Genomic DNA, 18,125 nt, shown 5'->3' with positions numbered 1-18,125 from the left:
AGCAACAGGCTGAGAAACCAAACCAAGTGACACATGTTCCGTCTGTCCATCTGATCGATCGCCTCCGATCCATTTCCGCACTGTGGAGGGCATCGCACAAACACACGCAAACACACACATCTTAAATCAGCCCCGCTCTGTTCATCATTTGACATCACCTGCACCTGCTCGCGGGGCTGTCAGTGATCGTATGCCAAAATATTTAGACGCTGAAAAGCACTAAACCACCGGCAGCTCAGCTTGTGTTTTGTGCACAAAACCCACAGATTTAATTACGCTTCAGGCTTCACTGTGTGACATGAACGCTCCCTCCAATCTCTTTTTAAAATCGCATTTAAAATGCCTGCGAAGTTGGCAAACAAGGGAAATGAAAGGACAGGATAGACAACACTTAAAAATACAAAACATGTACTTGACAGTGACAAAGGAGGTGCCAGATCCAAAGAAACAGGCACCTGTACTGGAAGGATCTGGTGAGATTCACCAGTTGATCTAACCCTCCAGCTCAAAGCAATGGTCAGGATCTCTGGATGTGGCTCACTGCGAGAAACGGTGCCTGGAGCTCAGACTTCTGGAGGAAGCTGCAAGTAGCCACTCCTTTGTGTCAAGAGGAACCTGTTGAGAAAGCACCAGCATCTCACCAGGATGCTTCCTTGGCATCTTCTTCTGGAGCTCTTTGCAGACAGAATGAAGTAGTAAGAGACCCCACCGATGAAGACTGAGGCTGAGTTTTCGTCAAGTCCTCTCATTTTCATTAAGCCGCTGCCTATCAGCCAATTAGGTTGTAACTAATCAATTAAAATCCAATCATTGTCATGCGCCATAACCAATCAGCTTCATGATGGAAGGTCTAAACATCAGCGCGGCATCTCCGCCTGCTTCTGAGGAGATAAAAGAATAGGGAGGGTGAGGAAAAAGAAGAGGGGAAAACAGAGAGGTCACTCCCAAGGACTAGCAAAATGCAGCCAGGCTAATGACAGCAGATAAGAATCAAGGCTAAAAACAACCTTGATGAATATGGTAATGCAGGTACATGCACAGGCTGTAGCTAATTCTCCCTCATGTGCTTGATGCACTGTTTTCAGAATTGCGTTTTCCTCCCTCTTCACTCACACCTTGTTTCCAAGATGTAATGTCGTCCAAATGTTTCAGTAGCATGGTACATTTAGGGTGGGCTTATGGTTTTAGCAGCTGCGTGAAAGATTAGAGGTTTTAGCGGTACACTGATCCCCAACACGCACACTCACGCAGCGAGACAGTCTGAGGAAACGTATCAGCAGAACATCTGAAATGCAAAGTAGAGGGGAAAACAAAAAAAAAAGGAGGGGAAAACACAAAGAAAGTAAAGATGAAAAGAGTTCATGAAGGAACAACTTTGCCATTGTTCTCCGCTCATCGCACGGAGGCCGGCTCGGAGCCAGGCCGCTTTGATTGTTCTTAACGAGATTAACGTTTCGAGGAACCCTAATGAGGATGCGCTGGTAATGAAGGCAGATCAGATAAGAGAAATGCGGGGAAGATTAAAAAGGAGAGAATTAAAGGGGGGGAAAAGTTGGGGCGGAAGGAAAGGGTGCACGTAGAGAAAATGTGTTTTGGGTTTGCAGTTCCGTCTGTGAGCCAAAAATATGCGTATTTGGTGTTGATAATAATAAGCCATGGGTAGTGTTACACTTCAGGATGCTCCGTCTTTGCTTTCAAAGCACTTCATTATATTTCAGTGTGAAACTGTCAAAGCAGGATGCTGTGAAGTGTTAATCCTAAAAGTAGCATGTGTGTGTGCATGTGTGTGTGTGTGTGCGTCTGCACGCGCGCGTGTGTGTGTGTGTCATTAGACAGGGTGAGAGAGTCTATTAGGTAGGTAGGAGTTGTGAAGGTAATCCCCTTGATACCTCTGCTGCAGAACCACATCACTTTCTCTCTCTCTCTCTCCACATCCCTCTATCATTTTTGTCTTATCACTGCAGCGGCCTAATGATGATGAAGCTGTGGACTCAGCAAAGGAGTCAGTCAGAGCATTACCTATGTTGCACACACGCACACACACACACACACTGTGTAATGGTTCTGGGGTGAGGCGGTGGGTTTTATGCTTTTGCTATCAGCACTGCCTAATAGCTCAGTTGGAGCAGCAGTGATTGGTATGGTGTGTAATTCGTGTTTGGGTGTCTTTTGTGTGGTAGGAGTGTGAGATGATTCCTGCAGCATTGGGCTTTGATAGGCCTATAACTGGCTAAGCCTCAGAGCTACCGTGCTGTGTTGAAGCGCAGTGTACTCAAACGGCAGCAGCTACACTAATAAATACATGTACCACTTAGAATCAATTCATCCCGGGATGACGAGGCAGAAAGAAAGAAGCTGCACTTAGGCAGAGTTGTCAGGTGAGGTGAGGTTTGATGCAGAAAGGACCGCGGTCAGACCGTGTAGAGACAGACTCAACACGGGGCGAAGCGTGTGTTTTATCTTCTGTTTTGTTTAACTTGCAAGCTGATATAAGAGAAGCAGGACAAAGGATTCCCTTTCATCAGTCGATCGCTGCACCCAAGGCCAGCCGCTTTCAACGGCATGCAGAAAGAATGACACTGTGACAATGAACCCTGAGCGAAACAGTACAAAAGACCATACTGGAGGTTTGTGAGTGAGGTTTAACATGTGTTGTAAACGGACCGCATCTTTCAGATTATGGTTCATTTAATCTCAATCAATTATTCGAAAGTTGAATTCCATAACAAAAAGTATTAGAATACAACAAGTGCACTGACCCTGAGGCTGTTTCAAACGTTAACCCAAAGCATATACTGCAGAATAAGAATCATCTTGACTGGGCATATTCAAGCATACAAGGATTTAAAGATTTCCAGTGGCTGTCAGTGCAAAAGCACACAGTGAGCACATTACCCTTCAAAAGTTTGCATTCGCCCTTTTTATTTGGGTTCTTTCCTTCAATAATGGCTATTACACCAATTGTATCCTTTACATTTCAAGTTGCTCCAACAGTGCAAACCATTGGCCTTATGTATTTCCTTTTCTATTTTATAACCTGATATTTCTGTTTGAGGTTTTCAGAATAGCTTTGCTAAAGCTGGGCTGTTAATTAAAAGTGGTCTCTTACTGCTCTTTAAATTGGGTTTGTGGAACCACTGTACAGATAAATTCTCTCTCTCTCTCTCTCTCTCTCTCTCTCTCTCTCTCTCTCTCTCTCTATATATATATATATATATATATATATATATATATATATATATATATATATATATATATATATATATATATATATATATATATATATATATATGCCTATGGACAGAAATAGAGATATTGTCATGAGGTGTTTTTGTGTGGTAGACTTGAAGAGGGCGGGTGCAGGACGTGATTGGTGGCTCGGTCAGCAACTCATGCGACGCAACTGGGTGTCGCTCCGAACACGAACCATGGAGAGATATTAAGTTGTACCATGTCCAAACGATCCTGCACAGCTGAATGGCTCGTGCTGTTGTGGGCTGTGTAACTTTTGGGAACTCGGCCATCCACTTCTGTATGCACACTTAAGCTGCCCTCCATTACAAGACAAGTGGGTTGGCTAAAGCAAGAAGAGGCCAGCCAGAACCACCACCACCTCCAGCATGGGAGGGCGCTGCGACACGTCAGCGCTCACAAAGAACAAACAGGAGGATCCTCAAATTAAACGTGCAGCGCTGTGGGCCTGACTCACAGCTCGTGGGCATGTTTGGTGGAGGGCAGGATATTTCTTCAAAGTTCCTGCAGCAGCCTCGCTGCGCAACACTTGATATAGATATGACCTGAAACCTGAAATCTCCCAACAACGACAACAACAGCTACTCCATTATATGTTGAAGGAGTTGGCTCAGCTTTTGAATTGTAGCATCAAGTCAGTTCAGCTTCATTAATACAACCCCCTATTATCCTACGTCAGAATGAAAGTAAAGGACTGTTGGTTCACACACACACCTGCAGCACATTCTGGCACTCAGCGCCTGATGACGTACCCTGGTCTTCGCTGCCAGTTGATTTTGTCGGCTCAGTGCGGTAAATGGTGCACACAGTTAGCTGTAGCATTCTCTTCGGCTGCTCGTCGTTTTGTCATGAAACTATTTTTTTATCTTAACGTCCAACTGTTTCTCCTCCGTCCCTTCAGTGAACGATCACTCTCTGGATCAGCGGTCAGTCGCCAGCCAACTGTCTGTGGAGCCTCCAGGAGTCGCTCTCTGGAGTGCTCTGGTTCCCCCTCTCTGAACCCTCGCCGGAGCCGCCAGCCTGAGCCGGAGCTCTCCACCTTGAGCTTGAGCTCGACCTCTCGTTGAGTTCTCGGTAAATATCTTTTGCACTCAGCCCCCTGTTCTGGTATCCAGTTTTGGGTCCTCAAGTAATCCTACTGCTGATTGTAACAGTGTAAAGATAGGATGCTGAGAAAGCATGACAGTTCATCCAGTGAAGTGTAAAATATTAAGCTTTACAAATTCATTTCTCCTCATCAGGACTGATCCATGTCTGGACTGAACATGTCTTTGAGTTGATCACCACTCCCTGCCGTAACCACTGAGTCCTCCTCTCCAGTTCTAACTCATTCTCTTGCAAGTTTTCTGAAATCTCAGATTGTTTTGTTCAATAAATAAGGCCTGAGTGAGTCTGCTTTTATTTTTTTTTATTTTTTTTTTTACCTTTGTCTCTGTGCTGGCGTATTCATTTTTGTCTGGAAGAACAGACAAAAGAGAAAGGCAGAGCACACACCCGAGAGCCTGCTCATGGAATGGAAGCAGTGAAATCACCACTGGCCCTGCCCTCCCAATGATGTTCATTTGATTTGCGTAATGTGACAAAGTCCTGGTAAATCACAGTGTGCTACATGCAGCACCACATTAATGACTCCATAACTTAAAGGGGACCCGACACCTATTCCACGCTTCTTCCACCCGCACACGTACATTAACTTTCAGTTATTTAGCACTAGTCCTCCACCAAGGACAAAAGACACTCTCATCAAAAAATCATCTCCCAAAAGTCAGGAAGACAGAAAGCAGTGACGAGGTAGAGGAAGAGAAGGAATTTTAAAGACGTGTTAACAGGGCTAGGGGTTAGAGGAAGAGGATCAGGCCACTGTATTTTCTCACTTTTTTTGTTCAGAATTCAAAGTTTAGAGTCAGTCTGACTTGAGCCTGACTCTGAAAAAAGCCAGATTTTCTTTTCTTTTTACAATGGCCCTAATCTACTTCTGTTTGGGGACTGCTACTGCATATGTGGAAACATGTAGTCTAAAGCCTTTTGTGGCTCCAGAGGGGGCTGACATGTAAGAAAGACAAAAGAATACTGAAATGGAAGGAAACTAAAGAATACTGCATGGAACGGTTCTGCTGTGTTGACTCTTTTATTTTTTTTTGTCCTTTTGCCGTCAATAATGAGTATAACAGTGCTACAGGAGTCAATGCTCGACCACTGAACTGTTTTGTTTTTGTTTGTTTTTTTTAAAAAAAAAAACAGCTTCCTATGGAGCAACAAGCAGCTTCATACCATTTTTTGGCCACATATGCAGCAGCACTGGCGTGAGTCAGTGGAGTTAGCCTTTAGGGCAGTCTAATGTTTGCGCCTGCTTTTCTCTATATATCACAGCCTGTGGGTATGTGCTCCATGCGTCCACGCTGCTCGCTGTGCATGTATCCCCCGCAGCAGATGGATAAGTACGCATGAGCTCGTGCAACAGCTAATGAAAACAGATTTAGACCAGACAGGCACCACACACACACACACACACACACACACACACACACACACACACACACACACACACACATCCGGTAAACTCAAACACATAAACAAACGCACGGCGTAAAAACCTGCTCAGGCACCACCATTGTCTCCCATTAAGAGCTATGAAATCTCATTAATGTGCATTAGTGTGTTTGAGAGGGGATTTGGGTGGTGAGAAGATTGAATTAGGACCGAGCTTGGCTCCCCTCAAAACAATTATTTGTCTTCCATCAGCCTACTAAAAGGTAGCAGCCGGTGAAGATTACAGTGCGAGGAGAACACTGACGGCAGCACGTCAGATTGTGCCTGTGCTCTTTAAGCAGGGGGGGCGGTGACGACGTGCGCCATCCTGCAGTCCGTCTCAGCGCTCTCACGAGGTGGCAGCGCAGTGGATGTTAAATCACATTTGGGGGAATGAAACCCGCAGTTATGCCTCTGCTTTCCATCCGTGTCCCCTGCCCTTTCCCTCCTGCTCCGTGTGTGTGAGGGAGTGTGTGTTCTGTGTCCACAGGCTTCCACTGCTCGCAATCGGAAACTCCATCGCCTCAGGCCTAGGGGAGTCTTGCTTGGTCAAACTCTGCACTATGTGTTGACTTAAGTAGCTCAACATATAGTCCGGCTCTCAGATCCGACAGAGGAGTGAGTGTGCAAGTATGTGTGTGTGTGTGTGTGTGGGATGGGGAAAAAAAAAATCAATATATTTCGGGCTGTAGATAACTCAGTCTGCAAATAATCAGAAAACAAAAGTCAGGGCTCCTTCAAAATTCTGCTTGTCTGCAAAAATATATATCTTCGTGTGTGTGTGTGTGTCTGTGTGCGTCCGTGTGTGTTATTATTGGAAGCTGTAGACCTATGGTAAAGCAGCAGGAGCAGCATGGTTCCGTAACAATTAGTCAGAGTCATGACACACAAGCCTCTTCAAATGCCACAAAAAGGATATTTTGCAACACACAGCAAACTTCACTCCTGTCCTGAAGGGGACACACACACACACACACAAATACACACACATGTACACACTCTTAGTTAGAGAAAGGGGCGATGAGGATGGAGGTGAGACAGTGACCGAAGACAGAGAGAGAGAGAAGGTCACGTTCTCAGAGAGAGCAGGCGGTGGAGAATGAGGTGTAACAGAAAATGGGGGAGAATGAATAGGGGCGAATCCAGGAGGAGAAGAAGAATAACAGGTCAGGAACCAGTCGGAGAGGAAGCGCCAAGAGCCAGCAGACAAGTTTTGATGCCTTCATTTAGCACAGCAGGGATGAGGAGAGCAGAACTTAAGTGTCAAAATGAGTGCCCGGTAAAGAAAGGGCCACAACTTCACTCCCCATTCAGCCTCGGCGTCACGTGAACAAATGTTTACATGAGCGCCCGTGGGCAAGAATGCATCAGACGATTTCAATGCCATTTTTATTTGAAACGTTGAAAAAAAAACCCCTACACACGCTCACAGAAGGAGCACATCCGAGGACAAGGGAAAACATTTCAGCGAGGTTTCTTCTGACGGCCCTCTCTACCTGGACAATGGCGCTGTAATGGCCCACTCTGCAGGTGCCTCTCGAGCAGCTGGAGAAAAAAGAAAAGGCAACGCGGCGAGCATGCACGTGTTGAATAGATGTTGATACAACAGCCCACATCAGAGCTGAAAACTCTCGCAGCCGTAATGCAGAAATGAGCCCGCTGCCTAATTGCTTCTCCGCTCAAATCAGTTTCAAAAGCTGTTTGTGGAGTCTCTACCTCGGCCACCTCCTGCGCGCCATCCTTCCTGAATGCACACTGGGATTTTTTTTCCTCTCTCTTTTTTTTTGTTTCTCAGCTGCTTCTATATTGCATACATATAACTTAGAGACAGATAATAAGTTTGTGAGTAATGGGAAGATGTGTTTTGCAGATGGTTTATGCTGTTACGCTGCCAGATAAGTTGATTTACATTTCTATGGCAACGCGCGGGGAGTCGACTGATTTCAACGCTCATCTCAGTTCACCAGCAAGCCTTGAACTGAGCTGAGCAGTGAATGTGTAGCGCGTTAGCATGTGTGTGTGTGTGTCAATAGACTGTATATTGTTAAAGTGTTTTTCACTATCTCGATCTGCTGTGCACTTGCATTACTCCCACATCAATTACAAGCCCGAATATTGATTCATTCAGCACAAATGAGGAAAATGAATCCATTTGGGTATTATGAAGATGCTGTGATTTGATTATGCCAAAGGATCAAGAATACCATTAATGAGGATTTGCTCTGTTTTTTTACGCATAGCTAATGACAGCTTTCAATCTGCTCTGTCTGCACACGGAGACGAAAAGACAGAATCAGAGGGAAATAAAATGAGCACCGGCGTCTGATACTGATGCCGTCTCTTCTCGACAATAAAAGAAACAATCAAATTGAGTTCAGACAAAAGCTTGATCTCTCAACACCACTGCTAAAGAATGAGCCGACCCCCACCTTTGGCGATGTTCATATAACTACAATTAGCTAAAAATTACCCACAACAACAGAGCGACTTTTCGGATAAAATGGCCATTTGCGCTTTTATGAGGCATGTGATCTCAGTGCCAGTGCATGCAATTATAGTTTCCCTTATGAGGCATAGACAGTTATTGTTATTCACACTCGCACACCGCATATTCTACTGTACCCTCTCTGCATCACTGACTCGTGAAATCGACTCATCAGTAATAGGTGGGTACAGAGAAGGAGAGGGAGAGAGTGGAGGCGCTGAGGGAGAGAGAGGTAAAATAATGCCCAGAAAGACAGAGTGATGAAAATAAAAAGGAATGGAGGCGGAGTGAGGGGCTTTTCCGATGAATTCCCGGCGAGCTGGCTGATAATGCAGCTTATTATAATGCTCGCTTCCTTTTGTGAAATCAAGTTGTACTACAGGCTTGCAGGATAAAGGCCGAGGCACAAAGAGAAAGAGAGAGGGCCATGCCTGAGACGTTGCAGAGCATGTGAGGGATGGTATCGGAGGCCAGGTATTGATCACGGTACGCATCAGCTCAGCTCTAGAGAGTTGATCAGATGCCTTGGAAGAGGCACACACACACACAAAGCTAGTGGTAGTCAGTAGTGAGGTTTCAGTCAGCGTGCTAATGCGGTGCGGTCCTAGTGCAGGTATGGATTAGGAGTGCATTCTGCCAGACAGCATGGACTCAGAGAATGCTGATTTGGATCAGGTGTGTTCTTGCTTGGTTGGAATGAAAACCTGCAGCCACATGGCCCTTTACTGGATCAGTTTGACACCACTGAGGTAGAGGTTTGATTTATCCACTAAGAAACTGAAGTGTGACAAATCCACTGTTGGACACGTCACTCACAGCTCTTTGCGAAATATCAAGCCAGTCAAATGAACTTAAAGCTCCTGAAAACCTGTTTTTTGATCCTACGAGTTAGCAAGATTTAATACTAAATTTCCGGAAAGACTATGTTTGATATTGACTGGCTATGTTTGATATTCATTAACTTTATGCTTAATCGCACTGTTTGTAATTTCTGCTGCTCGTGGTCTCTCATTCAAAAGACCTAAGTTGCGTGGGATCGCACGAGTTGCCATCGTCTTTGTTAAACAACCGCCATTGCTGTTGAAAATACATCGAACGAGACTGAAATGTTCACAGACAAGGTCATGTTTTTAATTTGATTCATGTTGATTTTAGTCCCATCTCAACAAACCTCTATATAACAAAGGTCTAGCGACTTTCAAGCAAATATGTTACATAGCATATCTCTGCCTGATCGGTGTAGCAACACTCAACTAGTTGGAATGTACTCTATACGAGGTGAACGACTGTTTGCTCAGACATAACATCTATGAAAGTAATACAGGGTGTAAAAGAAACAGCGGTGAATCATTTATTTTCTTAGCGAAAACACGCCTTTTTAGCTTTCTACTGTACTAGTCAACCTGACAACCGAGATCTCAAATGTTCACTGTAGTTTACCCTGCGCCCTAAATGTACATCTGTGACCTCCACCACCCCTTCCATTTTACATGGTCAAAGCCGCAAACAAACACAGACACAAACGCTCTGTACCTCCGGAGTTCCTTTCTCCTCCCAGTCCCGTTACACTCGGTGTGCGATCTCAATTTCCTTTTCATTTCTCCTCCATCACAACAGCTTATGGCAATCTCAGTGAATACCATTTGATTGAAGGGGTGTAATCAAGCAAAGAATTGCTGATTGTACTGTTTCCCTGCATGTCAGCATTGGAAATGCATATACAACAATTGAGAGTGATTGAGATTCTATAATGTACAATTGCTGCCTTAGGAGCAAGACGGCGTTTCTGCTTAGCTCGGCCCTTTGGAGGAGATTTAATCATCAGTTGTAGATGGTTTTGTGCAGTTTGTGCGATCACAGTTGGGATCAGACTTTTCTTTATAAGCTCTGCTTCAGCTGGATAAAAATATCACAAGAAGACATGCTGGAGCTTTCAATATTATTTTCTTGCAACATGAAATTTCTCTTAATATTCCTCCTTCGGTTTCTTCACCTTTCTCACAGTCCGTCCAGCTCTCATGTCTCCATTCCTTTCTTTCCCCTCATCATCTCCACTAAGAGGTCATGTTTTCACCTGAGTCTGATGGTTTGCTGCTGGGTTTGTTAGCCAGGTGGCTGGTTTGACGGATGCAGGAGTCTCACTTTCAAAACATTGCAAGATACCACATTTTTTCAACATTTTTGTTTGATTCATGATCTCTCAGTGAATAAAGCACCGTGAAATACAGTGTTCAACAATACCACCCCCCTTCTTTGGAGAAGAATGGTAACCGGTCAAATCACTGCAGCACAAATCCATAATTTTCACTTTCTCCATCCCATCTGCTTTAATCAGCAAACAAGGGGAGAGGTAATCCATCCCAGCGGTGCCCTAGTGATCAAAATGACCATGTGGGCACACGGACAATACATGCACAAGCTGCTGCTGATGCATATTAAAAAACTATAAATTAAATCCCTGCAGGATTCCTCATCTACCCATAGTAAATGTCACATATCCATGACAATGCTCGCGTCCGGCGGCGACCAAGAGCCCTGCCTGCGTTGTCCTGATTTATAAGTGGCCGTGCATGCATGTGCGTGTGTGTGTGTGCAAGAGCAGCATGCACATGTGTGAGTGTCTGTGGGCGAGCAAGAGAAGGTGGGTTAGAGAGTGGTCATCCATCAGCCCCAGGACAGGGCTGTGGATGGTGATTATAGCAGGGTGGGATCAGCTCCCCTGATTGATCTACCTCTCTCCTTCCCAGGTCACAGTTCAAGAATGACCTTTTTACACTTTTCACTGGCAAAGATCCACACCCAGAGCCACAAATCTACAGTGTGTATCCATCTCTGTATTAGTATTGTGTGTATTAGTGTGTGTGTGTGTGTGAGTTTGTGTTGGTGTGCCAGACTTTTCTTCACCCAGATTTCCGGTGGTGCTAAATAATTCAGCGACACTGCTCTCTGCTCTGGAAATATTAGATGAAATATTGAAATGTTGAAATTGCAACACGGAGCAGTGAAATCATGGCACAAACAAGAGGAGGGCAGAGACGAGATGACACGGAGGGGAGAGGAGAAGAGAGGAAGAGAGGAGCGAGCGTGAGAGAAAATGCTTTCAACAATATGTACTTTCAGAAATCCTCGCTTGCAAAGAAAAACAGGATAAAATATAAGACAGTGAGAATATAAAGCGACAGCTTATTGTTTGCTTGTGCACGCATACATTTGAATATGTAATAAGCAAACATGTGAATGGTGTTTGCTGTGCGGCCTCATTCTGAGGGCCCTGTGAGAAGGGGATGATACATAAATTGCACATAAATGAACACAATGTGTTCTGATAATTCAGCTGTAGCCATTAATGCTGTTAATTGGTTATTATGTTATCTATTGTAAACTGTTATGGATGTGCGCTCCAGCATTGCGCTGGCCTTTGAATTTCATTTCCCTTGGAATAATAAATGCTATCATGTTGCACGTTATTATTATCCCTTCATGGATGTTGCCTAAAGCAACGCGCCATTAGTATTTCTGCGGCGTAATACTTGTCAAAATTTCCTGTTTTGGCTTTGCTCGAGCCTTCCGAGCATCACGGGAGATTTCAGGATGATTTGGATGAAACTGTAAAGCTGCTCGGACCCTTTGATCTCCCCTCGCTCCGTCCTCATCAGTCCCTTTGTTTATCCCCCTCTAAATCAGTCTCCACTCTCTTGGCTTGCCTCTCGTCGCCACCCTCCATCCATCTCTTTACATGTTGGCATCTTGGAGTGGGCACCCCCTGGCTGCCAGATAGCCAGGCGGCCCCCCCCGGCCTCGCTTGGCATCATCCTTTTTGCTTTTGACACATTCAACCCCAGGCAATAACGCTCACTCCGCGCCACTCTCCTTCCCGCTAATCTCTCCCTGACGCCGAGCCAAACTCAAGCCTCTGTCTTCGAGCCCCCCCACACCCAAATCTTCCTTTATCTCTCTTCCTCACCTGCTTTTGTCTCCAGCTGCTGCCAGATGTTGGCCGCCTCTCCACCTACTGCAGAACTTTCTGCCCGTCTATCAATCCCTTTTATCTGCCTTCCCTTCACATTTACTTTACAATAACACTTATCTCCACCTGGTCCTCCACCCCTCCCCTCCTCTATCGCCCTCGTACCCTCTGATCAATAGCTCTCACATGGCAAACAAACAACAGCAGCAGCCAAACATTTGTCAGGCTACAGTGCACAGTGGTGTTTTTCCTCACAGTCTAATGCAATGACTAATTGGATTTAGAAATTGATTTGGGGTGGGTGGGGGGAATTGTCAAGCAGTTTGGAGAGAAGGAGGAGAAAACCGAGAGGGCTAGAGACAGATGCCTAAACGGAGCAGAGCCGGCAAGCAAACTTCAAGGCGGACAACTCAAGCTGTGCCGCTGCACTCGCTCATGACATATTGCTCATATGGCGTTTCATAAAACCCCACCTCCAAAAACAGCATCCACCTGTAAACTCTGGCTGAAGTTTAACCTGGTCACTCCCCATTAAATCTCGCACGGTAACTTAAATAAAGCCATTCTCAAACTTGACTTGAGCTACTATTGCATTTTTTTATTTTAAGATTGTCATACATTTTGAAACGAGGCTTTTATATTAATTCAGTTTAACAATGACCAGTCCCTATGGCTTTCAAATGAACGTCAGACAATATTTCCCCACTGAGAAGTAGTGGAGCTGTGGTAGACAGTGGCAGAGTTAAATACAAAGACCTCGAAACTGTAACTTCCAGCCACTGCCTTCACGCACGAGCTGGCTGAAATGATGTGTCGGCACATCAAGCGAGAGCTGATTGAAATGTGAAGAAAGTTTTATTGTAACTGAGACGGGACGAAATCAAGGCAATCACCTTGAGGCTCGCATACCCTGAATATCTGAGCATCTACAGTGTCTGTGGGCGGATGTGAGGTTATTGCCAAGAGGATCAGTTTGCAAGCAACCTTATTACACTGATGTGGTGGATGTGCGGATCCCGATTACAGTTATTGTCTAGGAGAACTGTCTCCTCTTGTACAACATAATTCCGCTAACAATAGCCGCTGATTATACCCAACACTTACCTCTGTAATGGCCCTCTCTTTGTGATGCGAGTGTGTGAAATGCATATCGAGAAAAAGGAAAATATCTGTCTGTCACATCACGAAACCTGTGCTTGTTCCAAGTGAGCTGTGTTTGTACAAGACTAAGCATAAGATCCTTTGTTTTGGTTTCCTGCCGGTTTTAAATGTTCCTGACAGAACAAGGACATGATACATGACCTTTCACTATTGGTGAGATTCGGGACGGGGAACCAAGGGGTGCTGGTGTCATTTGGCAGTTACCATGGCGATGAAGAGCTGCTAGTAGCTATCTACGGATGCCCAGATTTGCGCCACCCGCCGCGGGGCAAGTGGCTTGGCACGGCCCGGCCTCATATCAGACCTGGCACTGAAGCAGCGGAGTGGACACGGCATGCTGGGATCTGCCAAAGAGGCTTAAGCCGCATGTGGGTGTATGTGTGTGAGTGTGGGCGTGTGAGTGTGTGCGGGTGAGTGTGTGTGTGTGTGTGTGTGTGTATTTGAAGCTCGGAAGCAGCGCCCAGAAGAGATCAAGAACGGGGCTGTGTATGCTAATTTGTGATCAATAAAACAGACTATTCTAAGATACGAAAAACCTCAAACAACTGGCTGCCTTATCAGTGCAGATGGAGCGCAGCTATTCCAACTTGTAAGCGAACATGAGTCTGATGATAGTAAATCAAAGTTTCTACCAGCGCAAGCTGATCCCTGATATGTATTTCTCTTTGTGAACACTGTGCCGTCAAAATAACATAACATGAACAAAACTTGCCCATAGGCACTGTTCAGATTGTACAGCTCCACCAGGCCCTCTTCTCTTTTCTGTTCCTGATGGAAGTTTGGTGTTTCTCAGACTGCACCTCCGCTGACTGACAGCCGCTGTGTGTATGCGCGTGTACACATTATCTTGTTCCCCCCACCCAGTCTCAGCACTCAGCAGCCAAGGGCTGTCTCCATGTCTATCTGTGTAGGGTGAATGACTCTGTGATCTCCCGGAGTCCATCTTCCTGGCGGCACTCTGGGCTCACCTATCATTGCCTGCTGACTCGAGCCAAAGCCAAACAAGTTTCATCTACTCGTCTCAACCTGCCCCGAACCGCTCCCGAATTCACAGTCACGCAAGCACAGAAGCCCTCTCAGAAAAACACACACCAACACAGATATACACACACACACACACATTTCTAGGAAACCACATTTTCTGTAACCACCCATCCCTTGAGTGCACGCTCGGATACAACGCAATCTGAGCCAGATCACACACACAAACACGCTATCCATCTTTATCGCTCTTACAGGCAAAAATCCCCCCGCATTCATGTGTACAAAGGCAAGAAGGCATACATTCATGTAGTGACAGAGAGATAAATAAACGCTGAGAATAAAATAAATGCAATCGAAAATAAACAACATGCTCCGATTGCTGATACGTCCAACACCTCGCTCCTTATCTCCCGCCTCGCCTGTAAGGAAACACATGGGCTGATTTGCAATTCCGAAACGGAGGGGGTGGGTGGGTGGGTGGGGGAAAATGAGAGAAAAAAAAAAGGAAATGGGAGATAGGGAGATCCAGGTTGAGGAGCTCACGTAGGTTGTATCCACTCACTTTCCTTATCAGCTGCCATATTAAAGCTGCTGTTTTCCCCTCAGTCTCTCCCTCCCTCCCTCCCTCCTGTGCTCAAGCAAGCAATCGTGGTCCTCTTGTCAGAGCAATATTGCAAGTCGGGCGATGAGACGCCAGATAAATGGGTGCATCAGGAGGGTGTTGTCATCCACCCTTCCCTGCGCTGCCTATAATGAACAACGTGGGAATGTGTATGTCGTCTAGACTCGACGGGGAAGCCGAGGTGATAATTATATCTATATGTTTGCAGATGGCATTATGGGACCAGCTGGGAGGAAGAGCACAGATAGCTGGAAACAGGCTCTCGAGAGTGCACCGCTAAGAAGGCGTAGCAAAACCAGTGACATTTGCTTTCACCTGGGCGAACAGGTTGATAAGGGGGCCCGGATTCACACCGACAACAGTGGATTGATGATAATATTGACTCTCTGTCTTATCAGCGCCGAGAATGTCATCTACACGCGGGACGCTATGGCGGGGAGCAGACTACTCTGAGCCGCTCAATGTCAAGGACATCAAACAAGAAGACTGTGATGTAAATTTATATCGGCTGATACATAACTGCATCAAAGCTGAAGGCTTGTTAAATAATGTACACCATAAAGTGATTTAAGGTCCCATTAACAGGCAGAGCCACTGCGGTTCATCGTGCTACCTCGCTGCTTTGATTCTCGTCAGGCCACTGGGGCCAGCCATCACTGTCATTTCCCTTATGAAGGGTAATGGGATCAACCGTTTGACCTTTTTCGTATATTGTAACTTTATTAGCATCCATCCATGGCATCCTGCCACATCCCCTTGCTTAGAAAAGACTGATCTTTTCTTTTACATGGCGCGATGGGTTGAACGTACAAGACGGAGCCCGGGCTTTGATTTATCAAGCTGTTTTATGTGATATCAGATAAGCACAACCTGGCAGGAGTGTTATAAATCCAGTGTGAGCTAGTGCTATAATGTTGTCCATATATCTTACTTTGAACCCCAGTGTTCATTCCTGCCCTGCCTCGTGCGATATGATCCTGACTTGAGAAACTTCAGTCTTTCGATGGCTGCTGAGATATTCTCGCACACATTTCCCACAGGAGTGCTTAAAAGAGCACTGGACCGATTTAGCAGCGCTCTCCTAGATCACTGTCAGACTCGCGAAGGACTGTTTAGGACAAAAAGGCATCAAATGATATTATCTCCTTTTGCTCCATTCTTCCTTGTCAAAATACAACACCAGTGTTACCCAAAATGCAACTCTGCTTACACTTGGTTCAATCTTTGGTTGGAAATATGTGTGTGTTATGCTAACAGCAGCTAGCCTCCAGCAGCTTGACATCATGACACTGGTATTTATCATGTCACAGAGATATCTATCAAGGTTAGCATGCTAACCAGCTAGCCCCTAAACAGTTTGTACCTTAGGAAGTGACAGTCTGATAACAAACACCACCAATCCCCTGGTGCTATGCTAATACAACCGCTAGCTGCACAGTTCACTGAGCTTGCTCGTGAACGACAGCTACAGCTAGCAGCAGTTAGCTATGCTGGTGATGTGCTGCTCCCTATTTTTTTGGCGAAAGTTTTCGTGCACATAATCATTCAGTATGAAACTGAAGCTTAATATTCAGTCAACGGCTAGAGCCTTACTATCATGATCAACTGTTCCTGGGTGGAGGTTTCATTGATACATTTTGCTGCTGTTTGGGGGAATATTACTCACTAAAGTTCTTGAAAATGATGCTTCTATTCTAGTATTCAAGTATTTCAATTCTGAATTACGGAAAAATTACATGCTTTGGTGTTATTTATTCAGAGTTAACATTTAAAGGGATGTTAGTTACCTTTGCCTTAAGGAGGTGTTAGGAAACTGGGCTCGGGCCCTCCACAGTTTTTTTTTCTCCACCACAGCTGATGTATAATACTGTCTGTCATTTAAATGTGTGACTGTGTTTAAAATTCAGCTGGGAGGCACAAATCCATTCCCCCAGCGGAGGGAACATGGGTGCAGGCTGGCGTGCCTCGTCTGAAATGATTCTGAACTCGTCCGCTGCACTCCTAACCTTGCACAGCCTTGATAGAGTGCAGCATGCGAATGTGTTGACGCCCCCGTAGCCGTGCAGAGAAATCCCAATCCCAGCCAAAAACTGACACACCGCTACCGCGAGACACGCCGACTCCTCGTGACTGCAAAACGTTTGACGCCACGCGGCTGTCAACGCCGCGCCATGGTCCGACACACACGTACGCACGGTGACAACAGTTTGCAAAGACAGATCTGTCTGCGTGCTGCCAGACGAACACACCTGATATACTAGAGACGAGACAGAGGGCACGTATGACACTGTGGAGCTCAAAACAATGACAATTAACAGCAAAAATGTATTTAATGAACAAAACTGGCATGTGGCCACACTTGATTACTTGACAGGCCGTGGCGACCGCTGAGGATACTGAGGTCACGACCTTTTCATCGAGGAATTTGTCAGTTTTAGTCAGAGAAGCACTTGGAGGGCTGAAAGCAATATGTTTGTTTGTTTTTTTTTTTAACTCAGCATCCTTAAATGAACATTTCTTTAAGACAACTGTGAAAAAAAAACGAAGCTTCTGAGTCACAGAATGTGACATTTTGTACTTCCTGCATACACTGTGATAGCAGCGTAAACAAACAGACACAGATACTGCCTGAGCTTACAGCTTTTTGAATTCTCCCAGATGTCATGTGGGTTGTGTTTGCCTCTGATCCACGCAACCCCCGCACATACCACCTATTAAAATCCTAATGGCTGGTTGCTAGAGCAAGACAGCTGAGGCTAAGGGGACCAGTAACCTTAAAGAGAGGATAATATGGTGATGTGATCATAACTTCTCATTAAAATTCACTTCAGACCGGAGTTTATAACCTTCCGGCTCGGGGGCAGAGCGAGAAAAAGAGGTTGGACTCCGTGGAGAGCTTCATATAATCCGCACAAGTGTCGCATAGAAACGGCAGGCGAGCGATCCAAATAACCAACACACTGCATCCTAACACTTGGATTTTCAGCACTGTGTTTGCATATGGTGCAGTTCAACGCAAGCTTTCTGTAACTTCTATCGGTTTCACACTGCCAGACACCGTTCTTACTGAAATTTCAAAAAGGTGGGCACTTTAATTCACCCCGAAAAAGGTCTGACTTGACTTT

General features: G+C 45.4%; 1 protein-coding gene and 1 long non-coding RNA gene across 3 annotated transcripts in view; one reads left to right on the top strand and one right to left on the bottom strand.

Annotated features, from left to right (window-relative positions):
- The window catches only part of LOC119013047 (calsyntenin-2-like), a 250,492-nt gene that overhangs the window by 187,018 nt on the left and 45,349 nt on the right, over nucleotides 1-18,125 (bottom strand). The gene's annotated exons all lie outside the window — the stretch shown is intronic.
- Nucleotides 3,509-4,637, top strand: LOC119013054. 2 transcript variants are annotated; one of them, XR_005072675.1, is made up of 3 exons: nucleotides 3,509-4,044; nucleotides 4,154-4,326; nucleotides 4,494-4,637. It is a non-coding gene; the product is annotated as an uncharacterized LOC119013054 (long non-coding RNA). The 2 variants fall into 2 exon arrangements; XR_005072673.1 differs by having other exon boundaries at nucleotides 3,510-4,051.

The sequence above is a fragment of the Acanthopagrus latus genome, chromosome 2 (assembly GCF_904848185.1).
Source record: "Acanthopagrus latus isolate v.2019 chromosome 2, fAcaLat1.1, whole genome shotgun sequence".
NCBI classification, from domain to species: Eukaryota; Metazoa; Chordata; class Actinopteri; order Spariformes; family Sparidae; genus Acanthopagrus; species Acanthopagrus latus.
This window is presented reverse-complemented; position numbering and strand designations above follow the sequence as displayed.